The 25,166-nt window shown below is 42.0% G+C and overlaps 1 protein-coding gene across 1 annotated transcript in view; it reads right to left on the reverse strand.

Annotated features, from left to right (window-relative positions):
- LOC144828174 (uncharacterized) overlaps nucleotides 1-25,166 on the reverse strand; it is a 418,953-nt gene that overhangs the window by 218,383 nt on the left and 175,404 nt on the right. The gene's annotated exons all lie outside the window — the stretch shown is intronic.

Genomic DNA, 25,166 nt, shown 5'->3' on the forward strand with positions numbered 1-25,166 from the left:
CATTTAGCTCTCGAGCTTATAAGGAGGCCATGACCAGCATGGGCATTGCATTGCGGTATTCTTGTCCATTTCATCCTGAGGGTAACGGAATCGTAGAAAGAAAAAACCGTGACATAAAGCAATCTATAACAGCAAAGGTATTAGGTTCGGGAGCTGGGTGGGTCAAACATTTAATAAGTGTCCAACGAAGTCTAAATAACCTGCCAAGGAATTCTCTGAAAGGGTTCAGTCCGTACGAACTATTGTTCGGGACTAGAATGATGATCCAAGATCTTGATAGTCAGACTTCAGTGGTTAAAGACAAAAGCTTTGATATCAAAGATCGTTTGGCTATTTTACAGGACTTAAATGAAACAAGAAAAGACCTGAGCAACATAAAGTTGAAACAACAGCCAACAACTGTAGTGTAGTTCCTATCTTCCCAATAGGCTCTGCGCATTGGAATAATACCTACAGCAGTAAAGGCCTAGGCCAGACGTTAACTAGGTCTACTACTGTCGATACTAGACTTAAAGTTTTGGGTTTGCCAGCTTAGCTCAGAGTTCACTAGAAACTTTCTCGAATGTTCAAGGAGGACTTAACTTCCCTGATCAGACAAGAAGGGATTTAGTTTCTGACAACCATAGAACATGACAACTTTGCTCTCCCCTAATCAAGAGTCAATCTCGAGAGTCGTGTGAACAAAAGGCAAATTATTTTACTCAGTCAGTACGTACATTCTTAGTCTCATCAGAATGTAGAGAAAAGGAAGAGACGGGCGTGTTCAATAAAAAGGTGTTATTTATTGATCAGTCTCTTTTCTCATACAAGAGAAATGGATCGATATTATTGCAATACTTATAGTTAAGTAAAGTGCATACATTAAGATCAGCAGTATAAAATAATACTGTAAAAACATTGATATGGTTTCTAAGCCATAAGATGTTTAAAATGAACAAAATATATTACATACACATATACATTTGACTAAACGTACTCAACTGGTGTTTCTAGATACGCCTACCCCGTGTACCTGACCTAAGTCTAATACGAGGGCGGGAATAGATAGTTACAGTTTAAGTTAAGTTTGTTTTTGCCAAGTGAATAACTAAAGAATTCTCTGTGAGGGGTTATTCAGTTCTGTACCTGGAAGTTAGGATGAATGAGGAATGGTATCTCTCTCTCTGGTCTCGATATTCCAGGCTGCCTGCGAGGGCTACCCGGAAACGCCGGTGCTGGATTCTCGGCAGGAGAAAGCAGCTTCTCTCAGCGCGTCAGGAAGGCGGGGCTGCTGCCAGCGGGGTCTGCACTGCTCTTGGCTTCGGCAAGTATGGCTGCTCCGTCTCGTCACCACGCGTGTGTTTGCATATGGCAAGATCGGTAATATTTATACCTTTAAGGTGCCGAGATTGACGTAAGGATGGACATAGATACGTCAATAAAGATGTCATACGATTTGCTCGTTAGCACATTCTTTTACTAAAGTTCTCGGTGAAATCAAAACAATGGCCGCAGGGTTTTGCCCAGGTTGTCATAGGTTTGATTTGTTATGAGAACTCCGTATGCCTTATCAGGGGCTGGAGGAATATCGCTTGTCTAATTAGATCGCAAGCGTTATGACCTAATCAGATAACACGTTCCTGTGCCGTAGTGTGACTGCGTCAGATAACGGTATCTGCATCATGGGGGTGTTCTGCCTCATGGGCTGACTGCTAGTTAACTTGTTGGTTTGTTTAACTAGAATAGGGTCAGGAATAGGGGGATCGATTCAGAACCTATAGGAATACATGACACCCACTCCACGCTAACTATGGACATATTTACTAATCTAGGCATAGTATAACATAGTACAACATACTATAGAGTAGTGTGTATACCTTACCACCCCAAAATACATAAATGCATTTTGAAATTCTTCAAATATACTGAAAAATTGCAGACATATATATTGTATGCACTCAAGCTGTAGAATAATGCCAAAGTAATCGCATTTGTATACATTATTGCTCGTTTGGTATATGAGAATTACACATGAAATGGTTTCTTAAATACAGAAAAAAGATTCGAGACCATTCCATCACAGAATAAAATATTTATGAACATACCAGCGGGCAGCTAAAGTCTATAAAGTATCTAAAAAATAGAAATCTTAGTTCTTTAGGAATAGTTTCTTACTTTAAGCAGAAGATAAGTGTCCCGAAAAACCGAAAAAATTAATTGGGGCTTCTGAAAGAGTTGCTGTCCGTGAACTGGAGTGAAAAATAGTTCATGTGACTTTATTATTTAAAGTTGAAGGCCGAATTCAGGGAACGCCGTGTGCGGGCTTGTTCAAAAGTCTCTATTTCTGTTCGGGTGAGAACATCATATCATTTAGGCTTTCGAAAAAACTGTCAACAGCTTCCTGGGAAAGTTCCACTAACTCGGAAATAGGTGTAATCATGCATTCTTGTGCATGATTGTCTCCATTGACATTCTGATTCGCATTGCTGACAGAAGGTCGTACCTGTTCGATGCTGCTTTCATCTTGAACTTCACTACCCATCAATCGTAGTGGTGAAGCTTCCACGAATGCCGTCATCAGGATTGGTAGCCTTTGAGGGCAGCACAAAGCATGAACCTTGATCGGGCTCAACAATGTTTCTGCATCCATCGGCGCATCCGATTGTAGCGTCAGACAGGTGTCTAACACGCATTCTTCTCCGCATAGCAGACACCTCAATACAGGTAAAACACATCTTTGCCACATTGGTCGAAATGATAGAAACCAAGTCATGTTCAGGTCTCTAAGCCGGGAGAGTCCCAGGATTTTTGATATCCGGTCCCGGTATCCAATGGCTAGGATTGTTTCTTCCCTTGTCGCAAGAGTTTTGTCTGTGACATGGGTTGCCATAACGAAAAATAAGGACTAAGAATAGGATTCCTGCAATTAGTCCCAAGATCAGGGGAAGTCCGCCAAAAATCGAATGGACGAAATCTGGAAAAATACCCAGTATGGCTTTGAATGGTGTTAATGCCATCGAAAATACTGTCTTAAATACCTTTGAGACCCCATTGGTATCAGAAATATTTAAGATTTCATTCAGGATTTCCGCGAAATGTACGGGGGAATTAGTTGATAATAATGTATGTATCTCTGCAGTCGTCCTTGCGACTTGTAGATCATACGTTTCTTTTGATGACGAGAGCCTGGTAGGCGTCTGAAGAAGCACTGTTTTCATTCTGCTTAAAGTATCTATTCGAATAGAAGTAATTTTCAAATCGGGCCATGCCCTTGCCTCCCTGTCTGGGAAGGAGCTGGGGAACAATGAGCGTCCACAGCACTTGACCTTCGCAGTCGTAGTTACTAGATAAGGAGTCCCGGGCATAAGACTACAACATCTACGGTCTACAATAAGAATGTAACTCCCATTATAGAGTCTTTGAAAGAATGGTTCTATTTCTGTTGCAGGTGCGCCTTGCTGGTGACATGAAAGGTTGTATGAATTCCCTTCACAGGCTCCATGCAAACTAATTCCGTTACACAGAAGTGTGCCACTTAGTGACATCGCACAATTGTTGCCACTAAGAAACACTTTCTGTCCTTTATTACTGACACATGCATGTGAATAGGGCAGGTTCCATGTTGTTTTTATGTACCCTTTTCCCAATTTTTCGTACATGCCAGCCTGTATATATTTTTGGCAGTATTGAAACCTGAAGGTTGAGATTGGAATATTTATTATCCCATGTATTATCCATTCACTGACAGGTCGTTCTGACATTGTCACTGGTAATCTTTCGAGTTTTTCAATGCTCAAGATTGTATAATCAGCACCCTTTTGTGCCATACTGATTTGTCTATCAGTAAGGATAAAGATTTGGAATTGGGACGTTGTGTTGATTAAACGCCAAGGCACATAGCCTGAACGCAGATTTTGTAACGTCCAGCCAAGCTGTACAATAGAACACAATTGAGACTGACCGTGTTGTAATAACAGTAAGTCTTGCGATAATATGTCGATTGCTGAAGACACAATGCTGTCCAAAGAAAAAATTCTGGAGGACAGAGTCATTAACCCATTGTCCACTACAGAAAGTGATTTTTCCAAATTAATACGGTCAATTTCCCGTATTCTCTCTGCTGTTTCAATTTGAGTAACCTTCCAGGCCTCATTGTATGCTGCATATACAGAGGCTGCTATGAAACGCTTTTGACGCTGTTTGCGTGGTCCCAAAGTGAAATCACGCAAGTCAGCACCATCAGTAAGTAAAGTTAGGTGTTGCTTAATTTCTGCCAGTGTGGAAGTTTGTAGCCACTGAAGGCATAATTTGCCCACACTGTAGGTGGTTATTATCCCTGGGTGATGTCTTTGAGGATATCTAGGGTCTGGCCTGGTCATTTTGAACCCCTGTGTTTTGTTCAGGAATCTGTCTTGACAGTTATTAGTATCTGTGGGCCAGATCAACCACTGTTTCCAATCAGGATGTGTTCTGTTTTGGTTTAATATATGGTTTACGTCTATCTCTTCATCTGTATCAGAGTTATTGCTAAACATTGTTGGCTTTGGAATAGACGGTTTATTTAAATCTTTGATTTTGGCTAGGCCAAGACAGGTGGTTTGTTGAACAGTGTCATTTAAAAATATCATTTGTTCTGGGATCATGCAGGCTCTAAACAAAGCTTCTATACCCTGTACTTGCCATTCTTTTGTACCCCAAACACTTTTCAATTCAACATTTTTGTCCCAATATTCAAAACCAAAAGTATTCATTTTTTCAAAGAATGAGTCTGAATATAACAATTTTGTGTTGGTTATCATGGTCTTGGTCCCTGTTTTGTTTGACAATTTAAAATAAAATGTTTCAGCATTACTTGTGTTAAAACCTGAAAAATATGAATATTTGTCGTAAACGGTTCTTGAGCTCCCTTTTGGAGGTGTTGCACAATGTTCCCATTGATTATAATTTAAAACATTTCTAGGTTGTGCAGATCTATGTAAAAACTGGTTACCATAGTGGTTATAGCAATACATACTATCATAATTTGTAGAACCCTGCAAATAATCATGTTTGGTAAATTTAGCAGACATTACTAAGTCAGACATCATATTATTAATGCTTTCAAAGTCCCAATCATCAGCAAATGAGTTTGGTTTTGCAAAGTCACTCAATGAGATCTTAATTTGGTGTGGATATTTCAGGATCTCGACCGGACCATAAATTTCATAGTCAGTGTTGTCCCAGGCTACCCCACCCGGTATCGGATTGGCTGTGAAGTTGGCTGAAGAAAGTTCTCTTTTCTCGACGTGTGAGGATGTGTGTGGTTTGAGGATCAAGTTGATTTTCTGACTTGCTGTGTCCATTTTAGCATATTTTCCCTCAATGAAGCGTCCCAAAGTAAGTACCATGATGAGCCAAAGTATGAGGATAAATGCACCAAAACCCACCCAAAATTCAATCCATGGAGAAATCAGATATGTTTCTTTCAGTTGTTTCAAAAGTTCCTTAGCTTTATCTTTAAAGGTTTTTGATGATGGCTGTGTCTTTGATTCACTGAAGCCTTCAGAGGAATCATCGAAGTTTATGAAGTAGCCGGATGCAGTTCTGTCAATTGTTCCAATTGGTTCAGGATTTCTGTTTCTTGCATTTTCACTTGTTACTTCATTATAGATTGGTGTGTCTCTGCTAAATGTTTTTATTTGGGTTTTCAGAGGTCTGAGTTCTATTGCATTGCTGCATAGTCCTTGTTGTTCTTCTGTAGGCGTTTCGAATGTGATGAGCCTCTTTGTTAGGACCTCTGTACTGGTAGCAAACCTTGGTGTTCTGCTACTTATTGGGAGTCCACTTGGCCTACTGTTTGTTATCGGCCACATGTTGTGGTTTTACCAGGTCGATTGATACAACTCGGTTCTCCTTTTTTCCAGCAAGTGGCGGTAGTACAACTGATCTTGTCCCGTTGACAGACAAGACAGGAACTGCTTTTCTGTAAGAAGGCCCAAATTCCTTCTTTACCGCGATCTTTTCCCTGACTAGATCCCCGACTTTTGGAATCCAGACAGGTCTTGCTGGGACAGGTGGTGGTTCTTCAGTGGTTGTTGGCTGTTGTTTCAACTTTATGTTGCTCAGGTCTTTTCTTGTTTTGTTTAAGTCCTGCAAAATAGCCAAACGGTCTTTGATATCAAAGGTTTTTTCTTTCACCACTGAAGTCTGACTATCAATGTCAGAGATCATCATCCTAGTTCCAAATAATAATTCGTACGCACTGAATCCCTTCAGAGAATTTCTTGGCAAGTTATTGAGACTACGTTGGACACTTATTAGATGTTTGACCCACCCAGCTCCCGAACCTAATACCTTCGCCGTTATAGATTGCTTTATGTCACGGTTTTTTCTTTCAACAATTCCGTTCCCCTCAGGGTGAAATGGACAAGAGTACCGCAATTGCACGCCCATGCTGACCATGGCCTCCTTATAAGCCCGAGAGCTAAAAGCAGGACCATTGTCCGAATGCAGCATGCCAATTGCGTATGTGCCGATAAAGACTCGCAAATCTTTTATAACAGTTCTGGCGTCAGCCGTTCGCTGGGGCCACATCCATATGAATCTCGTGCACGAATCCACTGCGACCAAGATATATTTATAGTTACCATCCCTTTGTAAGGGACCGCAGTGGTCTAGATAAACACATGCTAATGGTTTATCCGAGATTAGAAGGGGCGTCTGAGCTGGACGTCTCACCGTTGATACTTACATTCTTTGACATATTTCACATTCTAGAACATAGTTCCTTGTTTGTCTTCTCATTTGTGGCCACCAGTATCTCTGTTTTAATAATGATACTGTGGCTGAGACGCCAGCATGTATAGAAGCAAGCCCTTCGTGTGCCGCTATTATTAGTCCTAACCTATGTTCCATGTTTGGAATTGCCCTATCCCCCACTCCAGGGATTCGAGCAAAAGGAACATTGTTTGCATCAGTTATGTATGAGTATTTTACTGGAAAGCCTTTAGGGAGTGGTTCTATCGAATCCTTTTCTGAAGCGCTGACAGCTTGTAATATTTCGCTGTCTATTTTTGTTTTTGACCGGGTGACGGCAGCTACGGAAGCCGTTTGCACAGCTGCCTTCGCGGCCTCATCAGCCAATGAATTCCCTGCAACGTGAACGCCATCACGTTGATGACTCAGTGTATGTATCACGTGAGTCTTTGGTAGTTCTTTTTGTAAAAGAACTACTTGTTCCCAGAGCATTTTATGCTTGATTGTGCCACCTTTCGCATCCTTGAAACCATTCTGAAGCCAGATCTGCAAGTATTCATTGTAAGATTGAACGCAATAATACGAATCGCACACTATGAGTGTGGGGAATTCTCGATCGGTATTTTCAAGCGCCATCTTGAACGCCAGTAGTTCAGCTCGCTGAGCTGTACAATCTCCTAAAGATTGTGTTTTAGTGATTGCTGGTTTAAATTTTCCTTCGTGCCAGCGACCTTTAACGATCGCGCACGCAGCACTGTAAGCTTGCTTACCCCCCACTGCGGGTTGTGCTGATCCGTCTGTATATATTATACAGCCGTAGTGGTCTAGAGGCAGAATTTCGGTCGGCGGAGGACATTCAAATTCATATTGGAGAAATTCTTGTGTTTTTAAGTAAGGATCAAATTCGTACGCCACGTCTGTTGCAGCAAGAGAATTAGCCCATTGTATCCATCTCGGATGGAGTGCTTTAGCATTTGGAATGCTTGCCTTTGTTACCGCCTCTAAGGCTGGTATTGGTGTCACGATTATTATTCGTTTACCTTGTGCCAGGGCTCGTTCTTTTGCTATAGCTGTCTGTGTTGCCGTAAGAATTTTTTCCGTTGGGCTAAATTTCATTTCAGCCTTAGTGTACAAGTGTGATTTGAATGCAATTGGTACCTTTTCTCCCTCATTAGAGGTCAGGTATGTGAATCCACATCTCCCTGGGATGACTCGAATCACAAGATTGCGTGTGTTATCACGTGTTTCTAATTTTGTTTTAATTAGCATGTCTGTTTGTAAGGATCTCAAAATTTCTGTGTGTATTTGAGTCCAATTGGATCTTTTAAAATCTGGTTTAATTAGATCATAAAGGGGTTTGACCCTTTCTGCGTAATTTGCAACGTATGTTCTTCCGAAATTTAGGAAGCCTAGAATCGACTGTAAGTTTTTTAGTGTTCTAGGTGCTTGGAGTACGGCACATTTCTCTAGGAAATTGTCAGCCAGGCTTTTGCCTTCACTTGATAACTCATATCCTAAGAATAGGACTGTCAGATGGGCAATTCTGGATTTTTTAAAATTGAATTTGTAACCCTCTGCAGCGAACCCAAGTATTATGGTGTTCACTCTTTTCAAGTGAGTCTCCAAGTCATCATCTGTTAAGTAAATGTCATCGACATAAGATAATGCTTCATTATCATATAGATGAAGTAATTCTGTTACTCTCGCTGAGAATACCCCCGGGCTGTTCTTGTACCCCTGGGCTAACCGACAGAATTGTTTTTGAGTGCCATTTACTGAGAATGCAGTTAAATATCTGCTCTCTGGTGCTATGTTTTGACAAAAGAATCCATTGGAGATGTCTAAGGTTGTTTTGTATTTTTTGCGCACTATGTTATTCATTAGTGCAGCACTGTGTGAGTTTTGCACTGCAAAAGTTTTGCAACATGTGTTAAGGTGTCGGTAATCCAAAACTAGACAATAAGAATTGTCTGGTTTGGAGACCGGAAACAAAGGGTTGTTCATTTGTGAGGTGCAAGTTTCAATCACCCCCTGGTATTCTAGCTGATCTAGTATTTCATTTACCTGTTTTTTAGCTTCTTGCTTAATTGGGTACTGCCTTTGTGCAGTAGGTTGTGATTTTAACTGGATTTTGTGAGGAGGGGAGTCCTCATCCCATCCTACATGATTTTTATATAAAGCAGGTGCTAGAGCCACTGCCCACTTTCTGGCAAGTGTGTATTTTTTATGAATTGGAATTTGATTTGAGAAGGCAGGCATAATTACTTCTTCGCCATGAGGGCACTCCCTGACAAACTCTGGTGGCCAGTCTTTTTCAGCTAGAAGGATGTCATAACCCTTGGAGAGGTTATCCCAAAATAGTCCCCTTATTTTCCTAGTCTTATCTCCCTCTATACGTAATGTTATCTCGTATATCTTGTGAGGTTTGCTAACCCTGGTGTCTGCAGTTTCCACTTGAAGATATTCATTCGTGTCCACTGTCTCCAGATGATTCATAAGGACTTTGCGAGCTATGCTCACTTCTGCTGCGCTGTCTAGCATTGTCTGAGCCCACTCTCCGTTTTTCAGTTGTGTCCTCAGTATTCTCGGCATTGTTAACTACCTTGATACTGGCTACCTTCTTTTTTGGAAATTGTAATTTCTTTTTTAGTTGAGCAGGTTCCTTGTCTTTGGACTTGGCGTGCTCTTCTCTTTGTTCTGATCGTCCTCTTCTTTCCGATTTCTGCGAGGAAGTCTGAAAAGATTGAGAGGGACGTGTATCAATGTCTTGATATCTATCAGGCTTTTTTATATTATCCCTATTTCTAAGGTTATATTTTTTCCCAGAGGGGTCACTCTGGGGTGACCTGTGTCTTTGGTTCGGAGATTTCTCTCTTCGCCTAGGAGACCTTCCTCTGGACTGGAATTTCTTTTCTTTAGGATTGGATTGTTTGTTTCCATCCCAGTTCTTTTTTGGTGAATTATTATTAAAAAATATTTTTTCTGGACTTTCAGTCAGTTGCGGTTTTACTGGTATTCCACCTAAACTATCTCTACCTAGTTCCTCATAGGATTTTTCTATGATTCTGGCAATTTCAGCTGGTTGGTCTGCTATATCTGTCTCTTTTAACCTCTGGCGGATCGCCACGTTTGCTGCTTCACCTTTTATGTTGGCTAATAATATAGCCGAGACCTGCTTGAAGTCTTTCAGTAATTTCATACCAAGAGTTAAAGCAGGTTCTGGACCGTATTCGTCTTGAATGTGTTTTAGCACATCTGGTATCACCGAAATGGATGGAACACCGTGCGTTTTTGTGTAGATGGAAGCAAAGACTGTACCCCAAGTGTCACAGTCCTCTATGTGTGGTGCGATTCCCATTGGGAGACAGATAGTCAGAATCCTGTGTTTTTCTAGCGGGGTGGTGTCAGGAAACACCGCCTCTATTTGGGTAATTTTCTGTGCCAACCAGAATGGTATTTGTTCCCGTTTAGCCGGTACTTTACCTAGGCAGGATTGGATGTTCTGTGGTGTAATTTTATTTGTGTTCCCCTGGTGAGGGGTCAGCTGTGGAAGTTTAATCGCTGGCTGAATTGTTGAAGTCCGCATCACATACTGAACTAATTGTCTATGAATTTTTATTAATTGTTTTAGCTGTGTTAAAAGGTTTGGTGCAGACATCCCATCGATGTCTGGATGTGGTGTGTATCCGGCTAGGACCGGCCACGTTGCTCCTGGTCTACCTAAAAGACCGAGCCTGGTGATGTGATTATTATGTTTTAGGGCGCCATCAAATAAGAGCAAATGCTCTTGGAATTTGAGTGGTACTTCCACCTCCTCGAAAGGAGTGTACTCATTAGGAGGTTCCTCTATTTTGTAATAGTGGAAGTATTTTGTTACAGCATTTGCTGCTGGAAAATGTATCCATGAATAGTATACCTCTGTCTGCCGATATTCGTGTGCCTCAATTACGAATATGACTGTACCACCTCTAGGTGTCAGTCCATTTTCTATAAGTTTTAAGGTTATAGATTTTCTTTTAATGACCGGGATGAGTATTATCTCCGGGTCTGCATTTTGTAGTGCAGTATCAGCTTCTGCTATGTCAGCTGCTAATCTAACTGCCTCTTTCTTCATCACTGTCTGCCATTTTACCGACAGGATGGTTATTTTGTTTGTTTGCAGATCAGGTTTCTTATGGAAACAAAGATTAGATGCACAATATTTTGGAACTGTTTATCCTTCAACGTTGACTATACCAAGAACCATACATAGGAGTTCCCTCCTGCGAGGTCTGGCGGATATAACCTTTCACCCACTCCAGACGTCTTTGGAGTATTATGGGAAAAGGGGTCTGAGTGAGAAAGCACGACTGAGTTACTCTAAATGTCTTACGTTAGTTTTATCACCCTTTCCAAACGCGTTGGGCGCCATGTAGTGTAGTTCCTATCTTCCCAATAGGCTCTGCGCATTGGAATAATACCTACAGCAGTAAAGGCCTAGGCCAGACGTTAACTAGGTCTACTACTGTCGATACTAGACTTAAAGTTTTGGGTTTGCCAGCTTAGCTCAGAGTTCACTAGAAACTTTCTCGAATGTTCAAGGAGGACTTAACTTCCCTGATTAGACAAGAAGGGATTTAGTTTCTGACAACCATAGAACATGACAACTTTGCTCTCCCCTAATCAAGAGTCAATCTCGAGAGTCGTGTGAACAAAAGGCAAATTATTTTACTCAGTCAGTACGTGCATTCTTAGTCTCATCAGAATGTAGAGAAAAGGAAGAGACGGGCGTGTTCAATAAAAAGGTGTTATTTATTGATCAGTCTCTTTTCTCATACAAGAGAAATGGATCGATATTATTGCAATACTTATAGTTAAGTAAAGTGCATACATTAAGAGCAGCAGTATAAAATAATACTGTAAAAACATTGATATGGTTTCTAAGCCATAAGATGTTTAAAATGAATAAAATATATTACATACACATATACATTTGACTAAACGTACTCAACTGGTGTTTCTAGATACGCCTACCCCGTGTACCTGACCTAAGTCTAATACGAGGGCGGGAATAGATAGTTACAGTTTAAGTTAAGTTTGTTTTTGCCAAGTGAATAACTAAAGAATTCTCTGTGAGGGGTTATTCAGTTCTGTACCTGGAAGTTAGGATGAATGAGGAATGGTATCTCTCTCTCTGGTCTCGATATTCCAGGCTGCCTGCGAGGGCTACCCGGAAACGCCGGTGCTGGATTCTCGGCAGGAGAAAGCAGCTTCTCTCAGCGCGTCAGGAAGGCGGGGCTGCTGCCAGCGGGGTCTGCTCTGCTCTTGGCTTCGGCAAGTATGGCTGCTCCGTCTCGTCACCACGCGTGTGTTTGCATATGGCAAGATCGGTAATATTTATACCTTTAAGGTGCCGAGATTGACGTAAGGATGGACATAGATACGTCAATAAAGATGTCATACGATTTGCTCGTTAGCACATTCTTTTACTAAAGTTCTCGGTGAAATTAAAACAATGGCCGCAGGGTTTTGCCCAGGTTGTCATAGGTTTGATTTGTTATGAGAACTCCGTATGCCTTATCAGGGGCTGGAGGAATATCGCTTGTCTAATTAGATCGCAAGCGTTATGACCTAATCAGATAACACGTTCCTGTGCCGTAGTGTGACTGCGTCAGATAACGGTATCTGCATCATGGGGGTTTTCTGCCTCATGGGCTGACTGCTAGTTAACTTGTTGGTTTGTTTAACTAGAATAGGGTCAGGAATAGGGGATCGATTCAGAACCTATAGGAATACATGACACAACCACTGAAGAGAAACCACCTGTCCCAGCAAGGCCTGTCTGGATTCCAAAAGTCGGGGATCTAGTCAGAGAGAAGATCGCGGTAAAGAAGGAATTTGGGCCTTCTTACAGAAAAGCAGTTCCTGTCTTGTCTGTCAACGGGACAAGATCAGTAGTACTACCGCCCCTTGCTGGTAAAAAGGAGAACCGAGTTGTATCCATCGACCTGGTTAAACCACAATCATGTGGCCGATAACAAACAGTAGGCCAAGTGGACTCCCAAGAAGTAGCATAACACCAATGTTTGCTACGAATACAGAGGCTCAAACTGGAAGACTGATCACATTTGGAAAATCTACAGTGAATCAACAAGGACTATGCAACAAAGCAATGGAACTTGAACCTCTTAAAACCCAAATTAAAACTTTTCATCAAGAAACAACAACCTATGATGATGTAACTGCAGACTTTGCTAATGAAACAAAGCAAAATCCAAAAACAATTGGAACAATTGACAGAACAGCATCCGGCTACTTCATCAACTTCGATGATTCATCTGAAGACCTGAGTGAAGCAAAGAAACAGCCATCAACAAAAACTTTTAAAGACAAAGCTAAGGAACTTTTTCAACAGCTGAAAGAAACCTATCTGATTTCTCCATGGATTGAATTTTGGGTGGCCTTCGGTGCATTTATCCTCATTCTTTGGCTCATCATGGTACTATGCTTGGGACATTTCATTGAAGGAAAATATGCTAAAATGGACACAGCAAGCCAGAAAATCAACTTGGTCCTTAAACCACACACATCTTCACACATCGAGAAAAGAGAACTTTCTTCAGTGAACTTCACAGCCAATCCTATACCAGGCGGTGTAGCATGGGACAAAACTGATTATGAAATCTATGGTCCGGTTGAAATCCTGAAGTATCCACACCAATTCAAGATCTCATTGAGTGACTTTGTAAGACCGAGCTCCTTTGCTGATGATTGGGACTTTGAAAGTATTAATGATATGATGTCTGATCTTGTGATGTCTGCTAAATTTACAGAACATGATTATTTGCAGGGTTCGTCTAATTATGATCAGATGTTCTGCTACAACCACTATGGTAACCATTATCTACATAAATCTGCTCAACCTAGAAATGTTTTAAATTATAACCAATGGGAACATTGTGCTACTCCTCCAAAAGACAGCTCAAAAACATTTTATGATAAATATTCATACTTTTCAGGGTTTAACACAAGTAATGCAGAAACATTTTATTTCAAATTGTCAAATAAGACAGGTATGAAGACCATGCTTACAAACACAAAATTGATATATTCCGATTCATTCTTTGAACAAATGAATACATTTGGGTTTGATTTCTGGAACAATAATATTGAAGCAAAAACTGTTTGGGGTACAAGAGATTGGCAAGTACAAGGTATAGAATCATTGTTTAGAGCCTGCATGATCCTAGAACAAATTATATTCTTGAATGACACTATTCAACAAACTACCTGTCTTGGCTTAGCCAAAATCAAAGATTTGAACAAACCGTCTATTCCAAAGCCAACAATGAACAGTAATAGCTCTATAGATGTTGAGATAGACGTAAACCAAATATTAAACCAAAACAGAACACATCCTGAATGGAAAAAATGGTTGATCTGGCCCACAGATACAAATAACTGTCAAGACAGATTCCTGAACAAAAAACAGGGGTTCACATTGACTAGGCCAGACCCTAGATATTCCCAAAGACAACATCCAGGGATAGTAACCACCTAGAGCGTGGGCAAGCTCTGCCTTCAATGGCTACGAACGTCCACACTGGCTGAAATTAAGCAACACCTAACTTTACTTACAGAAGGTGCTGACTTGCGTGATTTCATATTGGGACCACGCAAACAGCGTCAAAAACGTTTCATAGCGGCCTCTATATATGCAGCTTATAACGAAGTTTGGAAAGTAACTCAAATTGAGACAGCAGAAAAAATACGGGAAATTGACCGTATTAATTTGGAAAAATCACTTTATGTGGTGGACAATGGGTTAATGACTCTGTCCTCCAGAATATATTCTCTGGACAGCATTGTGTCTTCAGCAATCGATATAATATCGCAAGACTTACTGATGTTACAACACGGTCAGTCCCAATTGCGTTCTATTGTACAGCTTGGCTGGACGTTACAAAATCTGCGTTCTGGCTATGTGCCTTGGCGTTTAATCAACACAACGTCATTATTTAATATCTTTAACCTTACTGATAAACAAATCAGTTTGGCACAGAAGGGTGCTGACTATACAATTCTGAGCATTGAAAAACTTGAGAGATTACCATTGACAATGTCAGAACGACCTGTCATTGAATGGATAATACATGGAATAATAAATATTCCGATAACTACTTTCCAGTTTCAATTCTGCCAAAAATATATACAGGCAGGCCAGTATGAAAGGTTGGGTAAAGGATACATTAAGTCAATATGGAACTTGCCCTATACACACGAATGTGTCAGTAATAAAGGCCAGAAAGTGTTTCTCAGTGGCGATAATTGTGCAAGATCACTAAGCGGTACACTTCTGTGTCAGGGTATTAGTTTGCATGGAGCCTGTGAAGAGACTTCAAATAACCTTTCATGTTACCAGCTAGGCACACCTGCAACACGAATAGAACCATTCTTTAGGAGACTCTCGAACGGGAGTTACATTCTAATAGTAGATCGCAGATGTTGTAGTTTGCTGCCCGGAAAACCTTATCTCATAACCGTGACTAGGAAGGTCATGTGCTGTGAACGAGTATTGTTCCCTAACGGTTCTCCAGACAGGGAGGCAAGGTTATGGCCAGATTTGAAAATTGCTTCTATTCGAATAGATACTTTAAGCAGAATGAAGACTGTGCTCCTACAGACGCCGACCAGGCTCACGTCATCAAAAGAAACTTATGATCTCCAAGTTGCAAGGACAACAGAAGAGATTCATTCATTATTATCAACTAATTCCCCCATACATTTCGCAGAAATACTGAATGAAATCTTAAATATTTCTGATACCACTGGTGTCTCCAGTGTATTTAAAGCAGTGTTTTCGGGTGCTTTAACTCCATTCAAAGCCATCCTGGGTATTTTTCCAGACTTTGTCCATTCCATTTTTGGCGGACTTCCACTCCTTTTGGGACTAATAGCGGGTATTCTATTTTTGATCCTGTTATTTCGCTATGGCAAACCATGTCACAGACAAAACACCTGCGACAAGGGAAGAAATGATCCTAGCCATTGGCTACCGGGACCGCATAACTAAAGTCCTTGGACTAGAACGGCTTCGGGACCTGAACATGACTTGGTCTCTTTCATTTAGACCAATGTGGCAAAGTTGTGTTATGCCTGTATTAAGGTGCTTGCTATGCGGCGAAGAATGCGTGTTGGACACCTGTCTGGCACTACAATCGGATGTGCCAATGGACGCAGATACCTTGTTGAGTCCGGTAACGGCTCATGCATTGTGCTGTCCCCAGCGGCTACCAATCCTGATGACGGCATTCGTGGAGACTTCACCACTACGATTGAGGGGTAGTGAAGCACAAGATGAAAGCAGCATCGATCAGGTACGACCTTCAGTCAGCTATGCTGATCAAAACATCAATGGAGGCAATCATGCTCAGGCTCATGAATGCATGGTAACAACCTTTTCCGAATTAGTGGAACTTACGCAAGAAGCTGTTGACAGTTTTTTCAACAGTCTAAATGATATGATGTTTTCACCAGAGCAACAGGAATAACTTTGAGCAAACTAGAACTTGGAGTTCCCTACATCCTGAATTTGGCCTTCAACATTAAAAAAGCGATATGAAATTTTTTTTTCTCATCAGTTTTTCAGACTGCAAGAACCTTTTTTCCCAATTCAAAAATATTTACGATTTTTTGGGACACTTATCTTCTGCTTAAAGTATACATTATTCTTAGAGAACTAAATTTCTATTTTAGGTAGTCACGAGACATTCGCTATCCTCTAGCACTATTATACATAACTTTATGATTGTGATGAAATGGTCTCGCACTTTTTTTTTCTGTATTAAGAGCCATTTCATGTGTGGTTTTCGCATTTATTCATGCTGAATTTAGAAATATGCGTTATATGTTTAGCATTATTAGACTGCTTGTGCATATAGTACATGTGATAGTACATGTGATTATGTTTCAAAATTTTCAAGATACATAAGGATGTATTTTGGGGTGGTACGGTATACACAAACGCTACTGGGTTCACTATGCCTAGATTTGTAAATATGGACATAGTCTACGTGGAGTGGGTGTGATGTATTCCTATAGGTACTGTATCGATTCCCCTATTCCTGACCCTGGTTTGGTTAATAATTAACTAGCAGCCATCTAACGGTGCAAAAGCCGTTATCTGATTAAGCCACACCACGGCACAGAAGCGCGTTATCTGATTAGGTCATAACGCATGCCATCTAATTAGACAAGCGATATTCCTCCAGCCCCTGATAAGGCATACGGAGTTCTCAAAACAAATCAAACCTACAGCGACCTGGGAAATTCCCATAACCATTGTTTTGATTTCACCGAGAACTTCATCAAAGAATGTGCGAACGAGCCCGTTCATATGACATCCTTATTGACGTATATATGTCCATCCTTACGTCAATCTCGGCACCTTTCAGGTATAAATATTACCGACATTGCCTTAAGCAAACACATGCGGTGGTGACGAGATCGGAGCAGCGAGACGTGCTGAGGAGCCCAGCAGAGAGCGAAGCCCACAGGTGCTGCCCCGCCTTCCTGACGCGCTGAGAACGAGACGCTGCCTTTCTCCTGCTGAGAAATCCAGCTCCGGCGCTTCCAAGCAGCCCTCGCAGGCAGCTGGAATATCAAGACCTGGGATAAGAGATACCAGCCCTCCATCATTCTAGATCTCAGGTACAGAACTGAATAACCCCTTGCAGAGAATTCTCGAATCAGTCCCTTGGCAAACAAACTCAACTTAAACTGCTACTTATCTACTCCCGCCAACGTATTAGGCTTAGGTCAGGTACACTGGGGTAGGCGTGGTTAGAAGCACCAGTTGAGTATGATTAGTCAAATGTATATATGTATGTATCTATTTTATCCATTTTAAAGTATCATATGGCTCAGAAACCATATCAATGCTTTTACAGTATTATTTTATAATTCTGTCTTTTCTGTATGCACTTTACTTAACTACAAGTATTGCAATAATAGCGATTCATTTCTCTTGTATGAGAAAGGAGACTGATCAATAAATAACATCTTTTATTGAACACGCCCGTCTCTTCCTTTTCTCTACAATCTGGTGAAACTAAGAATGCACTGAATTGACTGAGTAAAATAAGTTGTCTTTTGTTTTCACACGACTCTAGAGATACACTCTTGATTAGGGGAGAGCAAAGTTGTCATGTTCTATGGTTGTCAGAAACGAAATCCCTTCTTGTCTATCCAGGGAGGTTAAAATCCTCCTTGCCTATTCGAGAAAGTTTCTAGTGAACTCTGAGCTAGCTGGCAAACACAAAACTTTAAGTCTAATATCGTCGGTAGAAGACCTAGTTAACCTCTGCCCTAGGTCTATACTATTGAAGATATTATTCCAATGCGCAGAGCCTATTGGGATAATAGGAACTACACTACAATATACAGGGGGGCCACCAGTCACAAGGTGGCAATGGCAGAATGGGGCCCCCCAGGTCCGACCAGTGTCTAATGAGTCCCACAAGATAGTCGCTGTCCCGCTATAGTGCACTCCAGGGGTAGAACGCTCACAGCTAGTCTCTGTCGCTGACCCACCTCAGTTCCGAGGCAACCCTCATTGGCCACCCTGCCTCCCCCTCCCTTGGACAGCCCAGGCTGGACCATCCAATCCTGCTACCACTCGATGTCAGGCTGGTAAGCGTTTCACACAAAGGGCTGTTCACAGGCTCCCGAGTCCAGGGTTGCACCAGCGGCAATCCGCCCATCAGGCAGCACAAGTGACCCCAGTCAGGATCCTCCGGGGTCACACATGCGGCCTTCCCACCCCACACGATCCAGGGAGGGAGTAGCCCCAATGCAGGAGGTCCGGGCCTCTTACCTAGCTCCTACCTGCTGTCAGCAGATCATACAAGGCGGATCTGGGCCAGCACATTCGCCCATCTGCTTCCAGGCCAGGCCGCAGGGCTCACCACGGTAGCCACACCATCTGGGTCTTCAGGCATAAACGGGGGGTCACTCCCAGTCCACTGGGCCCCCCGGATCTTGGACCACAGCTGCGAACCCCATTCAGGGGTGACAGCACCACTGATCTACTCGACACCACTGTAGGCACATTCTCCATATAGTCTGAAATAATAAATTATCTTACCTGTATTTATCTGAAAATCCTCAAACGGGGTATATAGAGACTTATTAATTGATTTATGAGAAGTAACTTCATTGGTACTAGTATCTTTGGTTTTCCATTGATTCCTACTGAAAGACTCCAAGCTGTCTCTAATGTCCCATGGTACAAAGGGCCTCATGTGCAAGGATTTGGGGCAGGGTAGTATCGCAAGGAATCTTGCGGCGCTGCTGTGCGTCAAATGAAAAGGGCAGGAATGCGCTGTATCTATGAGATACGACGCACTCCTGTTCTTTTTCCCTGCGCTGGCGCACAATGGGCTGCCATGCGCCAACGCAGGCACCCTTGCATCATGGTGCAACGGTGTCGGTGGTGTAGGGGTGATTGTTTTTGGGCAGGACGGGACACATTCCTACCCTAAAACAATCATGAGATGTGTTTTCCTCTTTCTATGTGCGCTGCAGAATGCAGCACAAATAGAGGGAAGAACGAGGAGAAATAAGGATATTTCTCCTCCTTGTGCCTCCCTAATGCTACCCCTGGGGTGGGGTTAGAATCTGATGCATTCCAGGTTTATGAATCCTTGTAAATCTGGGAATACTTTAGATTCCATCGGTGTTGGTGGGAACACCCAGTGTTCTGCGTGAAAGGGGCTCATATTTACAAGGCCATGAAAAGCCACGCAAAGTGGCTTTGTGTTGCCCTGTAAATATGCTGCTGCACATTGCGCCACTGGAGCATCAAAAAAGTGATGTGCTTCATATTTCATCATGGGAAATAGATTGGGCATCTCTGTTTATTTTGCATTTTTAAATATTATTGGGAATGCCTTCACTCTTTTGTGTGCAGCATTTGAATGAAAAGTGTAGCTGTTGCTGTATTGAAATTAATTTGGGGCGCTGGACATACGATGTGATAAAAACAAATGTGGATTTTAAATATTAAGATATATAAATAAAATAATGAAAGAAATTATTTTTGGCATAAAGGGAACTTATTGATCATGACTGACATATTTGGTGTACAGCTGTGCAGTGGGAGACAGTGTATAATCTGAACTGTTGATTGGAAGTGGAGCCCACCAGCACCCTCCACTGGAGACCAGTTCTTATTTTTCCTTAACAGACTTTGATCCAGAGCAACAGGGCCCGACTGGGAACCAAAACTGGCTCTGGCAAAGTGCTCAGCCGGCTGCCCCCTCTCCCCCCCCCCCCCCTGGGGGGCGGGGTGCCGCCGAGCTCTTTGCCGGGGCCGGTTTTCGGCCGATTTCGTTACAGGGCCGAATTTGCAGCTATGCTGCAAAAACGGCCCTGTAACAAAAACGGCCCCCACGGGCCCCGAACCGGCCCCCCACCCGTGCGGTGCACTAGGCCTAATGATTGGCCGGTGCCCGCTACGGCCAGTCTGGCCCTGCAGAGTAAAAGAGAGAAAAACACAGAAGGGGGGAATAAGGAGGCTGAGAAAGACGTAAAAAAAGTACAGAGGGAGAATGCAGACATTAAAAAGAACCAGCAACAAAGAGAATTAAAGCAGTGAGTGTCTAGATGTGGACTAAATAGATATGAGGCGACATAACCTAGGCAGCGTTGCTATTCGGTACCCCAACCATTGACAGCACCAGCTGTGAGCTTCTGAGCAAAACTTTGGGCCCTGGCACGTTTCTTTTACAAATTAAGAACTGGAACTACTGGATATAATGAAAATACATAATGCAGCAGGATATATGATTGGCTTTTGACCATGGTTTGCATGAGTAGAATACCGATTTATATATATACCACTGCCACTAACATGATGTCAGCTGTCATGGTCCTCTTTCATAAAATAAGAAGAGTTTCTTCAGATAATGTGGGAATAACTGGCAGGCAAAACATAGAGTCACTATGTTGTAGCAATGTAAATAAATAAATTACGCTCCCACAGAGGTACATAACACATATTTCCGGAAATGTATTTAAATAATTATGACTCAGGGCATTTTTTGCACTTGAAGTGAACTCTGGTGTGTTATATAAGAAGTTTATAAAGGTAAATTACCAGTCTTATTTCACAGAAACAGGCTTGGTGGGATTATAGCTGCAAAATGTGCATCTACGAATAACTATATTCAGACTGGATAGTGGAATTGATGTTTTTATAAGTGTATGGATAGAGGTGGTTTTGTGGAGGGAAACATTGTTTACAATGAAATCTTTAACACGCAACACCTTTACCACAGGGATATACTACGCAGGTAAATATTTGTACCTTTAGCCACATTCCTCTACTACGCAGTCATACATTATTTAAATAAGATAACTATCATGTTATGGACAAGGGAGGTAGGATCATTTTAGTGGTGGGTATTGGTAAAGGGAGGTAAGGGTAATTTTAGGATTTAGGGGTGGTTAGTGTCAAAAGAAGGTTAGGAGTAAATTAAAAACAAAAAGGAAAAAATATAGAAATATCTATCCATCTATCTCTGTCTCTCTCTGTGTAGAAAACACAGACATTCACCAGCTATTGTTAACTCTGCTAACTATAACTTGTGCCAACGCCATGCACTGCTTATGACCTTACATATTACTTAACTCATGTGATGTTGTATGATTTCATTCATGATATCACCAATGACATCTCAAATGACATGCCCTAGAAATGTATGCACAGTTGCTCCTGGCAAGAGTTAAGTGTATTTACTGGTGGAAATGTGGTGTAAACATCTCAATACATAAAAATATTTTTGCAAAGATTTATGCCAAGATACTCTGCGAGAGGCTGGAAACTCTCCTCCCCCGGCTGTTTGGGCACTCAAAAGTGGGTTTCATGAAACACAGACTATCCCATGATAACAACTGTCTCCTTTGCCTTGTTAGTGAAAAGGCCAAGACAGCCTCCTCCGAAACAGTTGCAATTACTCTTGATGCTTAAAAAGCATTTGATAGGGTCTTTTGGACTTTTCTATGTTAATCTATTTGGAAATTCAACTTAGGGGAACGTTTCACCAAAATTACATATGAAAGTCTACTTTCACCATCACTTAAATTAGAAAGATGTACAAGACAAGGTTGCCTCCTTTCACTGCCATTCATTCATTTTAAGCCTAGAACCCCCTACTCCATAACATCATGAAGAACCCCAAAATACATGGCATCTCATTCAATAGTGCTAAAGTGAAAGTCGCAGCAAACGCTTATTATGTCCGAAAACGCAGCCCAATCCATCCCTGCCATGCTCCAGACCATAGAAGAATATGCCCATGTCTCGAACTACAAAGTTAACAAAGACAAATCTTAAATCCTTGCTCTTAATAACCTCTGGTCCTGTGCCCTTTTTGCCACCACAGGTCTTTCCTATCAACCAAAGTTTGTTAAATACTGGGGACTGGAGTTCAACTCAGATATCCTTGAATCTCTAAACCATAAGGAGGCTCAGACGCTGAGGAAGGTTGAAGTCCTATTAGAGAGCTGGAACCCTAAATTCCTCACATGGTGGGGCCACATTGAGACCATTAAAATGATGATTACCCTCATAATTAACTAACTCTCGAACATGCTTCCTCTAGCTCTATCAGATGATTTCATACAAAAGACCGATAGACTAATAAATAAATGTATTTGGCAAAATAAATGACCCAAAATCTCTTTTAAAAAAACTGTGCCTACCGGTTCAACTCGGAGTATTTAATTTGTTGGACTTTAAAAATGATCAAACCGCCTTCCTTGCCAGACAGGGCTTCTTTTGGTTCCTAACCAAAACCCTGGGGCCAAAACATGACCCAACACTGATAGAGGGGTATAGTTGCTCTGAGGACTTTGGGGCGCTCACCCACAAGCCTGAGGTGGGCTCATTGGGACTCACATTTATCTGATTACGTAGACATGGTGCTGCTGTAAACACGGAGGCTATTCCCTGATACATGTTGCGAGTGAAGACATCCTGGTCGACTCCTCAGCGTTATCTATTTGGTGATGCCTGGGGGACCTGACTGAGGGTGCTACACTTGCCAGTGTGGATTTAGGATAACATGGTATATGCGCCTCACGAGCATCGACCCTTTACCTTGTGGTATTTCAGCCTCTTATGTTACACATCTCTTTTAATGTTAATTTTCGTTGACTCTACTGAGCATGATATAAATTTCCTTTTATCTCCCACCTCCCCAAAGACACTGCACTATTCAGTGTTGAAACTCGCCGGCCACCGACGAAACATAATTCTGACCCCAATAGGATGAGTTCTCTCAACGCAAGGAGCATAGGTACTCCTCACTTGCTGCTCCTTATGACTGCGTTTCGTCAATGCTGCTCCATATTGCTGTGTGCATGGTCACTACCACCCTGAGTGATGCATGCCTTTTATCACTTTTTATTGTATAATTAGAGCACAAGACAAGTATTTTAGGCTTATGCAATGCTGTGATATATCTCTCTGCTTCCATATTTCCTACAGGATGATGTCCTAGATCTGCAGGTACCACTTTTTGGGGTGCTGTATGGATGGTCATTTAATTAATTGATTGGGTACCACTACCAAGAAGTGTGGATAGATCTTGAGTTGGTCCTGAAGAATTGCCTTCAAATAGAAACAATGGCAAGAAACATGTTGACCCCGAGTGCGCACATCCCCATGACCTTATAACAGGGGTGCACAACATTCACATATTTTAACCAGGAGAGTGAAAACAATCATTAAAATAGTTCTGGGTGGACCACTACCTCCTGTTTTAATCTCACTCCCTTACATATTACATCTACACTCACTAGGGCCCTCACACTCACTGCACCTTACGGTATAAGGAAAACAGATCTCTGCCAAAAGGCCCCGTTAAGGGTGCGGATCGGGTATTGCAGCGCCGAACCGATGATAAAGCAAGACACCCCAATGATGGGGGGTGTGTGAGGGTCCCTTTCCAAAAGGAGGAAACCTCCTCCTGTCCCTAGTGTGTACTCCATTACACACTAACCACACATCAACCGACAGCGTTCAATAGGGACTGCATACCTTTCTGTTTTGTACTCCTTTTGGTTCGCTCAATCTCTGGACTAGATTCCCACATGGCTATCGATTGAGACGGAACTTCTTAGCAAGTTTCACCCAATCTCTCTCTTAACATGCAACCCCAAACCCCGCCGTCTGGTAAATGCATCTTAAAAAACACCAAAAGAGCCCTCTAAAAAATTGATTGAATTTTGGAAACCCGATCTTCAAATCAAATATGACTTCCCTATAGAACAACCCTAAAATTAGAATCCAGGGCTCTCGTCCCTGCTGGCCTCACTGGGCATCTAGAGGCATTCACTTCTTGAAGGATCTAGGGCCCCCACAATCTCCACTATCCTTTAGAGAATCACAGTGTCACTTTAACTTACAGAACCTAGACCTCTACAATTTCCTGAAGCTTAAAGTCAGTCTATCTAAGATAAAACCCCAAACTAAAAACCCATCTTTTGCCAAAACCATCCTAACCTTTAATAAATCTGGTCACCAGTCCTCCAAGTTCTGTCACCTACTAAAACGGAAGTCCTCTACCCAGCCTTGAAAACTCCAATCAAAGCGGGACCCCACAGAGTCGGTTTTGTTGAAGTTCTGGCTCCTAACATAGAAATCAGTAGTCTAATATAAAATCTCTCCCATCCTTTCACAGACGAAATTCAGGCTACTACACAGGACCTTCTGCACTTCGGCTCATCTTCATAAACTCTCCCTCAGAGATAAGCCAGCTTGCTGGAACTGTAATGACCCGACTGGAGATCTTCCCCACCTCCTCTTTCACTGTAGTGCGCTTTCACCATATTTTGCTTTATTCACTCCATCTGCGAGGTCCATAGAATGGAATTTCCTCACCTTAATCAAACGTTTCCTTGACCCAAGTATCAGATCCCGCAAAGATAGCATCTTTATTGACATTCTTCTTACTGCTACCTGTAAAACAGTTCTAGCTAACTGGAAGAACACTGTTGCCACCTGTTTTTGCTCTTGGCTAAACTGAGTCTCCTTCCTAAGAGGTGCAGATAACACCTCCCTGCAAAACTCTCCATGGTTAGTGCGTAACACCTCTATTTGGGACTCTATCGATAATAATTTTTCTCCCACTAAACCACTGTGAAGTCCTAATGGGGGAACCACCACCTAAAATCCTCAACACCGGCCACTTACCCTCTCAAGTTAGGACTCTCCCTTGATGCTCAAATATCAGACACAGCAACAACTATTTTCACTGCCTAATAAATCTCGAGGCTTGATTTCTGGCTTAATGAGAATATACTTCCGGTCCTCATCTACACCTACGTACTCTCAAGCCTTTTAGGTTCCGCCCTCCTACACATATCACCTGATTCTACACCTATTCGCTTGTCTTTTTTCTTGATCT

Source organism: Lissotriton helveticus, chromosome 4_1 (assembly GCF_964261635.1).
Source record: "Lissotriton helveticus chromosome 4_1, aLisHel1.1, whole genome shotgun sequence".
Classification (NCBI taxonomy): Eukaryota; Metazoa; Chordata; class Amphibia; order Caudata; family Salamandridae; genus Lissotriton; species Lissotriton helveticus.